This window comes from Lissotriton helveticus, chromosome 5_1 (assembly GCF_964261635.1).
Source record: "Lissotriton helveticus chromosome 5_1, aLisHel1.1, whole genome shotgun sequence".
Lineage (NCBI taxonomy): Eukaryota > Metazoa > Chordata > Amphibia > Caudata > Salamandridae > Lissotriton > Lissotriton helveticus.
Window position 1 is genome coordinate 62892945 of NC_136065.1, and position 7500 is coordinate 62900444.

Here is a 7500-nt window from a genome sequence, read left to right on the forward strand (position 1 = left end):
CTGGCAGACTGGGACCTGCTGGCACCCTGGCCCTGCCGAGCCCCAGTTCTCTCCCAGGGCTCGACAAATCGACGACCAGATGGCCGAACTTCCCTGGAAGTCCCGATGAGGTGCCATTCGCCTCCCAGATCCCAGCGAGGGCTCCAGGAGGTCGGGTACTTTCACGCTTTGGGTCCCCTCTGTCACCTCGCGTGCAGAGTTTACAAGAAAGGAGGGTAATTTCCCTCCGGATTACTAGGGACAGGGTACGCCCAGACACCCCTCCAAGGCTGGTGGTTCTCTGCCATGGGGACCAGATAGGCTATGCCTGGGTAACACCTCCCTAGGCCACCCGGGGCTTCCTTCCGCCAGGCCGACGGCATGTCAAATTGCCCAGGACGGGCTCCATGGCTCTTGGGCAGTCGTCCCCTGGGCGCCCGGGGCTCCATCCACCCCGGCGGCATGGAAAAGTGGCCAGGACGGGCTCCATGCGTCCCGGGCATTCGTCCCCCGGGCGTCCGGGGCTCCATCCAGGCTGACGGTATGGCAGAGTGCCCGGGTCGGGCTCCATGGTTTTCACGGTGGTCCTCCCCTGGGTGTCTGGGGGCTCCAGGCCGAAGGCATGGAAAAGTGCCCAGGACGGGCTCCATGCGTCCCGGGCATTCGTCCCCCGGGCGTCCGGGGCTCAATCCAGGCTGACGGTATAGCAGAGTGCCCGGGTCGGGCTCCATGGTTTTCACGGTGGTCCTCCCCTGGGTGTCTGGGGGCTCCAGGCCGAAGGCATGGAAAAGTGCCCAGGACGGGCTCCATGCGTCCCGGGCATTCGTCCCGGGACGGGGACGGGGACAGGGACAGGGTCGGGAGAGTCCAGGCGGCTTCACTTCCGTGTCCAGCCATCTGATCGCCCAGATTCCCTCGGCCATCTGGTCGCCCGGATCCCCTCGGGCATCTGGTCGCCCGCAACGCTTTCCTATAAGGGCGACCAGATGGCCGAACTTCCCTGGAAGTCCCGATGAGGTGCCATTCGCCGCCCGGATCCCAGCGAGGGCTCCAGGAGGTCGGGTACATTCGCGCCTTGGGTCCCCTCTGTCACCTCGCGTGCACAGATTACAAGAAAAGGGGGTAATTTTCCTCCGGATTACTAGGGAGAAGGGTACGCCCGGACACCCCTCCGAGGCTGGCGGTTCTCTGCCATGGGGACCAGATGGGCTATGCCTGGGCAACACCTCCCTAGGCCACCCGGGGCTTCCTTCCTCCAGGCCAACCGCATGTCAAATTGCCCAGGACGGGCTCCATGGCTCCTGGGCAGTCGTCACCCGGGCGTCCGGGGCTCCGTCCAGGCTGACGGCATGGAAAAGTGCCCAGGACAGGCTCCATGCGTCCCGGGCATTCATCCCCCGGGCGTCCGGGGCTCCATCCAGGCTGACGGCATGGCAGAGTGCCCGGGTCGTGATCCATGGTTTCCAGGGATGTCCTCCCCTGGGTGTCTGGGGGCTCCAGGCCGAATGCATGGAAAAGTGCCCAGGACGGGCTCCATGCGTCCCGGGCATTCGTCCCCTGGGCGTCCGGGGCTCCATCTAGGCTGACGGTATGGCAGAGTGCCCGGGTCGGGCTCCATGGTTTTCACGGTGGCCCTCCCCTGGGTGTCTGGGGGCTCCAGGCCGAAGGCACGGAAAAGTGCCCAGGACGGGCTCCATGCGTCCCGGTCACTCGTACCCCGGACGTCCGGGGCTCCATCCAGGCTGACGGCATGGCAGCGTGCCCGGGTCGGGCTCCATGGGTCCCGGGCAGCCCTCCCCCGGGCGTCCGGGGCTCCCACCTCCAGGCAGACGGCATGTCAAAGTGCCCAGGACGGGCTCCATGAGTCTGGGACAGTCCTCCCCCGGGCGTCTGGGACACCCGTCTCCATGAGGCCAACGGCATAGGCAAAGTACCCAGGACGGGCTCCATGGGTCCCGGGCAGACCTCTCCCCGGGCATCCGGGGCTCCCACCTCCAGGCCGACGGAATGTCAAAGTACCCAGGACGGGCTCCATGGGTCCCGGGCAGCTTCCCCCGGGCGTCCGGGGCACCCACCTCCAGGCCGACGGCATGTCAAAGTACCCAGGACGGGCTCCACGGGTCCCGGGCATTCCTCCCCCCAGGTCGTCCGGGCCCTAGAGCTCCGGTGGTCCAACCTGCGCCTGAGGCCCAGCCGGGGTCCAAGAGCCCTGCCTTGCGTGGGCAGGAAGTCAGGAACCCCACCGCGAAGGCTTGGGATGGATGGGGAGCTGGGAGTCCTTTCGATCCCGGCCATCTGGTCGCCCGCGATGCTTTCCAATGGGGCGACCAGATGGCTGGGCTTCCCTGGAAGTCCCGATGAGGTGCCATTCGCCTCCCGGATCCCAGCTAGGGCTCCATGAGGTCGGGTTCTTTTACGCCTTGGGTCCCCTCTGTCACCTCGCGTGCACGGATTGCAAGAAAGGGGGGTAATTTCCCTCCGGATTACTAGGGGCAGGGTACGCCCGGACACCTCTCCAGGGCTGGTGGTTCTCTGCCCGGGGGACCAGATGAGATATGCCTGGGCAACACCTCCCCCGGGCGTCTGGGGGCTCCATTCTCCGGGCCAACGGCATGGCTCAATGCCCAGGACGGGCTCCACGTGTCCCGGACAGACCGCCCCTGGGCGTCCGGGGCACCCATCTCCAGGAGGCCAATGGGATGGCAAAGTACCCGGGAAGGGCTCCACGGGTCCCGGGCAGCCTTCCCCCGGGCGTCCGGGGCTCCCACCTCCAGGCCGACGGCATGTCACACTGCCCAGGACGGGCTCCATGGGCCCCGGACAGACCTCCCCCGGGCGTCCGGGGCACCCATCTCCAGGAGGCCAACGGGATGGCAGAGTAACCGGGAAGGGCTCCACGGGTCCCGGGCAGCCTTCCCCCGGGCGTCCGGGGCTCCCACCTCCAGGCCGACGGCATGTCACACTGCCCAGGACGGGCTCCATGGGCCCCGGACAGACCTCCCCGGGGCGTCCGGGGCACCCATCTCCAGGAGGCCAACGGGATGGCAGAGTAACCGGGAAGGGCTCCATGGGTCCCGGGCAGCCCTCCCCCGGGCGTCCGGGGCTCCCACCTCCAGGCCGACGGCATGTCACACTGCCCAGGACGGGCTCCATGGGCCCCGGACAGACCTCCCCCCGGGCGTCCGGGGCACCCATCTCCAGGAGGCCAACGGGATGGCAAAGTACCCGGGAAGGGCTCCACGGGTCCCGGGCAGCCTTCCCCCGGGCGTCCGGGGCTCCCACCTCCAGGCCGACGGCATGTCACACTGCCCAGGACGGGCTCCATGGGCCCCGGACAGACCTCCCCCGGGCGTCCGGGGCACCCATCTCCAGGAGGCCAACGGGATGGCAGAGTAACCGGGAAGGGCTCCATGGGTCCCGGGCAGCCCTCCCCCGGGCGTCCGGGGCTCCCACCTCCAGGACGACGGCATGTCAAAGTGCCCAGGGCGGGCTCCACGGGCCCCGGGCAGCCCTCCCCCCGGGCGTTCGGGGCACACATCTCCAGGAGGCCAACGGCATTGGCAAAGTACCCGGGAAGGGCTCCACGGGTCCCGACCAGGCTTCCCACGGGCGTCCCGGGCACCCTCCTCCAGGCCGACGGCATGTCAAAGTGTCCAGGACGGGCTCCACGGGTACCAGGCAGTCCTCCCCCGGGCGTCCGGGGCTCCCATCTCCAGGCCAACGGCATGGCTCAATGCCCAGGACGGGCTCCATGGGTCCCGCGCAGGCCTCCCCCGGACGCGTCCGGGGCAACCATCTCCATGAGGCCAACGGCATTGGCAAAGTACCCGGGAAGGGCTCCACGGGTCCCGGGCAGGCCTCCCCCGGGCGTCCGGGGCTCCCATCTCCAGGCCAACGGCATGGCTCAATGCCCAGGACGGGCTCCATGGGTCCCGCGCAGGCCTCCCCCGGACGCGTCCGGGGCAACCATCTCCATGAGGCCAACGGCATTGGCAAAGTACCCGGGAAGGGCTCCACGGGTCCCGGGCAGGCCTCCCCCGGGCGTCCAGGGCACCCACCTCCAGGCCGACGGCATGTAAAAGTGCCCAGGACCAGTTCCACGGGTCCCGGGCAGTCCTCCCCCGGGCGTCCGGGGCTCCCTTCCCCGGGCCAAAGCATTCCAGAGTGCCCAGGACGGGCTCCACGGGTCCCGGGCGTCCAGGGCTCCCTTCCCCGGGCCAACGGCTTGTCAGAGTGCCCAGGACGGGCTCCACGGGCCCCGGGCATCCGGGGCACCCTTCCCCGGGCCAGCGGCATGTCAGAGTGCCCAGGACGAGTTCCACGGGACCCGGACGTCCGGGGCTCCCTTCCCCGGGCCAACGGCATACAGGAGTGCCCAGGACGGGCTCCACAGGTCCCGGTCGTCTGGGGCTCCCTTCCCCGGGCCAACAGCTTGTCAGAGTGCCCAGGACGGGCTCCACGGGTCCCGGGCAGTCCTCCCCCGGGCCAACAGCAGGTCAGAGTGCCCAGGACGGGCTCCACGGGTCCCGGGCAGCTCCATGCCCAAACCCATTTGAAAACCCGCCGCAGCGAAGGGGTTATAGGCGGCCATCTATTCAAATGCACAAATGCATGCTGTGACATCGCATTCCTTTACAGCGAGATGCCTTGGCATCGCAAGTCAGTAGATCAACTTGATCTAGAGGACACACAAACTAAAGGCATAATACAATCTATTTTTCAAACTCCAACCTGCGCAACAGGAGGGAAAGTGTTGATATACTAGCCCCTTCAGTGCTAATGACGGCTCCAGCTCGTCATGATTCCAGTAGGGAAGGTGTTGGTACATTCCTTATGTTGGAGCGCCATCTAGAGCAAGTCCGGTAGATAATGTGTTTGCAATAGTAGCGCGCAATGCTTTCCAATGGGGCGACCAGATTGCCGGGCTTACATGGAAGGCCTGAGGTCCAGGGGAGGGCGGCCTCCCCATCCCGGGCGCTGTCCTTGGTCCTGCTGCGTGGCAGGGTGCCCGGGACGGGGTCCTGGAGGGCCCGGGGAGGCTTCCCCTGCGCCTCCGGGCTTGGGAGCCCAGGCTGGGTCCAGGGGCCCGGCCGGGCCCCGGGTCGGGTGCCACGGCCCTGGGCCCTGTCTCCCAGCCTGCCGCACTGCCAAGGGCCCGGGAAGGGGTTCCGATGTGCCCGGGGAGCCTCCCCTTGCTTGGCTGGGTTCAGGAGCAGTGGCTAGGGCCCCTGAGGGCCCGGGGAGGGCGGCCTCCCCACCCCGGGCTCTGTCCTTGGTCCTGCTGCGTGGCAGGGTGCCCGGGACGGGGTCCGGAGGGACCGGGGAGGCGTCCCATGCGCCTCCGGGCTTGGGAGCCCCGGCTGCGTCCAGGGGCCCGGCCGGGCCCCGGGTCGGGTGCTCCGGCCCTGGGCCCTGTCTCCCAGCCTGCCGCACTGCCAAGGGCCCGGGAAGGGGTTCCGATGTGCCCGGGGAGCCTCCCCTTGCTTGGCTGGGTTCAGGAGCAGTGGCTAGGGCCCCTGAGGGCCCGGGGAGGGCGGCCTCCCCACCCCGGGCTCTGTCCTTGGTCCTGCTGCGTGGCAGGGTGCCCGGGACGGGGTCCGGAGGGACCGGGGAGGCGTCCCATGCGCCTCCGGGCTTGGGAGCCCCGGCTGCGTCCAGGGGCCCGGCCGGGCCCCGGGTCGGGTGCCACGGCCCTGGGCCCTGTCTCCCAGCCTGCCGCACTGCCAAGGGCCCGGGAAGGGGTTCCGATGTGCCCGGGGAGCCTCCCCTTGCTTGGCTGGGTTCAGGAGCAGTGGCTAGGGCCCCTGAGGGCCCGGGGAGGGCGGCCTCCCCACCCCGGGCTCTGTCCTTGGTCCTGCTGCGTGGCAGGGTGCCCGGGACGGGGTCCGGAGGGACCGGGGAGGCGTCCCATGCACCTCCGGGCTTGGGAGCCCCGGCTGCGTCCAGGGGCCCGGCCGGGCCCCGGGTCGGGTGCCACGGCCCTGGGCCCTGTCTCCCAGCCTGCCGCACTGCCAAGGGCCCGGGAAGGGGTTCCGATGTGCCCGGGGAGCCTCCCCTTGCTTGGCTGGGTTCAGGAGCAGTGGCTAGGGCCCCTGAGGGCCCGGGGAGGGCGGCCTCCCCACCCCGGGCTCTGTCCTTGGTCCTGCTGCGTGGCAGGGTGCCCGGGACGGGGTCCGGAGGGACCGGGGAGGCGTCCCATGCGCCTCCGGGCTTGGGAGCCCCGGCTGGGTCCAGGGGCCCGGGCGGGCCCCGGGTCGGGTGCTCCGGCCCTGGGCCCTGTCTCCCAGCCTGCCGCACGGCCAAGGGCCCGGGAAGGGGTTCTGATGTGCCCGGGGAGCCTCCCCTTGCTTGGCTGGGTTCAGGAGCAGTGGCTAGGGCCCCTGAGGGCCCGGGGAGGGCGGCCTCCCCACCCCGGGCTCTGTCCTTGGTCCTGCTGCGTGGCAGGGTGCCCGGGACGGGGTCCGGAGGGACCGGGGAGGCGTCCCATGCGCCTCCGGGCTTGGGAGCCCCGGCTGGGTCCAGGGGCCCGGGCGGGCCCCGGGTCGGGTGCTCAGGCCCTGGGCCCTGTCTCCCAGCCTGCCGCACTGCCAAGGGCCCGGAAAGGGGTTCCGATGTGCCCGGGGAGCCTCCCCTTGCTTGTCTGTGTTCAGGAGCTCCATCCGGGGCCCCTGAGGGCCCCGGGGAGGGTGGCCTCCCCACCCTGGGCTCCGTCCTGGGTCCTGCCGCGGGGCAGGGTGCCCGGGACGGGGTCCGGCGGGCCCGGGGAGGCTTCCCCTGTGCCTCCGGGCCTGGGAGCCCCGGCTGGGTCCAGGGGCCCGGTCGGGGCCCCGGGTCGGGCGCTCCGGCCCTGGGCCCGGTCCCCCGGGCTGCCGCTCCACCCAGGGCCCAGGACAGGGGTCCGTCGGTCCCTTGCAGGCCTCCCCTGCTTGTCAAGGTGTAAGCGGGCCCCGGGTCGGAGGGCCCGCCGGCCCCTGGCAGCCTCCATGGCTGTGGCCCGGCTGGGGCCCCGGGCCTCCGGCCCGCCATGCCCCGGGCGCCCGCTCCCTCCTTTGTGGGGGCACGGGGCGACCGGATGGCATCCCTTTCGTGCCCGGCCATCTGGTCGCCCGGATCCCCTCGGCCATCTGGTCTCCCGGATCCCCTCGGCCATCTGGTCTCCAGGATCCCCTCGGCCATCTGGTCTCCCGGATCGCCTCGGCCATCTGGTCGCCCGCAATGCTTTCCAATGGGGGCGACCAGATGGCCGAACTTCCCTGGAAGTCCCGATGAGGTGCCATTTGCCTCCCGGATCCCAGCGAGGGCTCCAGGAGGTCGGGTACTTTCGCGCCTTGGGTCCCCTCTGTCACCTCTAGTGCACGGATTACAAGAAAGGGGGGTAATTTTCCTCCGGATTACTAGGGAGAGGGTCAGTCAGACCTCCGTGTGGTCTGGCGATTCTGAATCAGGGGAAGGCAGGACCCGGGCCCTCCCGCCGGGGCCCCCAGGGGCCTGGGTACGCACCTGCTGCTTAGCCCCCTTGCC